This window comes from Meleagris gallopavo, chromosome 8 (genome assembly GCF_000146605.3).
Source record: "Meleagris gallopavo isolate NT-WF06-2002-E0010 breed Aviagen turkey brand Nicholas breeding stock chromosome 8, Turkey_5.1, whole genome shotgun sequence".
NCBI lineage: Eukaryota > Metazoa > Chordata > Aves > Galliformes > Phasianidae > Meleagris > Meleagris gallopavo.
In genome coordinates this window covers 19,250,227-19,253,189 of record NC_015018.2, presented here as the reverse complement: position 1 = coordinate 19,253,189, position 2,963 = coordinate 19,250,227, and positions in this window count along the sequence as shown.

The window sequence follows — 2,963 nt, the reverse complement described above, 5'->3', positions numbered from 1 at the left end:
GAAGACAGTTTCCCTGTAGAAAATCATCTCTTTAATGGTTCAGAGTCCAGACAAGCCCTTGTCTGGGGTTTAGAATGCTACATAAACAGCTAAACACAGCTGGAAGAATATTGCAGTGACAGTACAACAAAACACGTGTCATTTTCTGAGTCCAGTAATAAAAAAGAAATTGGTGCTAGGTAATATCTGGAACAATTTACCATGATGACTTTTACAGCATTCTCTGTATTTTCAGCCAGCAATAACTTTCTGGCTTATTGTTTTTCTTATTTTTCATATTGCTCAGTAGGATTTCACAGTGAGACATGAAGAATGATGGTACTTTAGTTATTAGAGTTATCACAATTTCTTAATTATTTCCCATTTCCAGCCTCCTCCTCTGCTTAGGTTACACTTCTCCTGCAAGCAAAGGAGAAGGCTACAGGCTAGACCCCTTAGCAGGGTAAGTATTTTGGTTTAGCCAATTAGACAATTTTTATAAACACAAAGATAGAGATCAAATCCAGATAAAAGTGCAGCATATATTGCTTTATTTTCCTGAGGTGAGGGGAGAGAAGGCTCTGATTCACTCAGAAGCAGAAAGAAAGCTTGTGTTCCATTTGAACACATTTAACCCACAGCAATTAAGAGCTAGACCTCAAACACCTTTCATAACAGTGAGGATTCATAACAGGATCAGAGCTGGCTTTGACTGCTTCATTTTTCTCACCTCCAATGTGAGAGGCCCAGGCTTCCTCTGCCCAATGCAAACCCTAGACTTAGGAGCTTGTGGTCCATGAGCAATTCAAGTTCTGCCCTCAGGAAACTTGAATGTCATTTCTCCCATCACCAGTAAATGCCACAGCCACTTGAGTGTTGAATGGACAGGCACGACACCACTCTCACTTTGCAAATCACGTGGTGGAAGGATATTATTAGTTGAAATTAACCATTCTATTCTATCAGTAACTTTGTAACACGTCTTGACAATCTCTTGTAGATTCTGAAGGTATCAGGGAGAACTGGCATAGTTTTGAATAGCTGTAAGTATGCAAAACACAGATAAAATTTATGGATAATCTCCTTATTATATGTATTTTCTGAAGTACATTCATGTATCTTGCAGAAAAAAATAGACATTTGCTGTAAAAGTAAGTTGTGAGTGAAATAATCATTATGCTGCTGGCTAGATCTAATACCGAATACTGGTTACAAACTAGGACATTGTACTTTAGTTCTTGTTTCCTAATTTGCTTCAGCCAAAGCCATTCTGTGCTTGGGAACTTGGCCAACAAATAAATCAACCAATCCAAATAAGCCCAATACACACACACACAGACCAACCAAAAAAAAAAACAAAACAAAACAAAACAAAACAAAACAAAACAAAAACCAAAAAACCAAAAAAATAAACAGCCAACACCAAAATGAAATCAACTTATTTTCATTTTATTCAAGTTGCCAACATATATTTTTGTTTTCTTCACAAGCCACCTAATTGAAAAAGTAGTAGATGTAGAAAAGAAAGCCTGTTCCTCAGTGTTACTAGGTATAATGGACATTCTATACAATGCCCAGCATGTATCAGCATATGATAATATGAGATAGCTTTATTTGTATGCTTTGCTCAAATAGTATTCAATAATTGTAACAAAGCTCTGATCTAAATAATACTTCTCCAGTACTTTTATAGCACTACTTTTAGGTCTGATAAGCTATGGGAAAAAAATCTCTGCTAGCTACTACTGACAAAAAGCTCGAAGGCAGCATTTGTGGGATAGCAACATGTTCATACACTAAAGAGCATGAGCAAGCGAGACCTAAAAAAGGAAGATAATAAGAGGGAAAAAATGACTCACAGTTGACCAACTACCACCATCACTTTGGTAATAAATGTGCATTTTATGCTTTTTGTTCACCTCCACTTACCAATTTCTAGCAGACCTTATTAAACAAGGACAGGAAATCAAACACAATACAGAGGCACCACATTCAGAGTGCTGCAGCTGGTATATAACCTTCACCGTCTGGTTGATGTAAGTGCCAGTAACCTTTTTTGCCAGAGCAAAAAGCTAAGAAGCACTTGAAAAGCACAAGGGAAGAACTGCAGCCTCTTGGGATTGGCAGCCAGCTCAATTCATCCCTGGCATGGTGCTGCTGAACAAAGCATACTGCCAGCTCTCATGGCAGCCTTAGTAGTGTCTGGTACGGCAGCAGGCTGTGCCATGGCTGAACAAACACCAAGCCACACTGAAATCAGCCTCAGTTTAAAAAAAAACAACAATCAATTTAGACAGATTTGAGGCATATTGTTAACTCCTCAGCTTTCTAAATGTTGTCAAATGTTATTGGGGTGGGATTCCATGTGGTTCAAACAAGCCGAGCTTTCTTTCTCATAATGGAGTTCAACTCTTCCATTTTAATTTGGATTCTGAAAATCCAAAAGCATGTGAAACCCATTACCAGAAGATGATAGGTAAGCATGGGATTTGAAAAGATGAATAGGAGAACAAGCAAACATCTGCAAGTAATTCAATTAATAAGATAATCACAAAAAAAAAAGGAAGGAGAGATTAAATAATGATGACTTAATGACTGGTCTGGAACTCAAAGAGTTACCCCCACGTGAATTTTTCTTAAACAGATCTCAGAAACAAGAGCTGAAGAACAGTGCCCCTACTCATTCCTTCGAATACCCTGACCCATTATTCTTTAATAAAAATAAAAAATAATAAATAAAAACAACCTCCCAAAACATCGCAAAGACATTTACAAGACTGAGTGTTCCTCATTAATATGAGAATCACTCTGAATTATGAAGATGTACTGCAAATAGAGGATTGACATTGCAGGTAGTGAGGATAAGGACTGACAGGAGAACAGCCACGTAACTCATGTATGCAAGTGAAAACTCTGTTCTAAAAAGTCTGTTAACTTATCCTATGTCATAAAAAAGTACCAAGTGAAACCTGAGTTCTAGACAA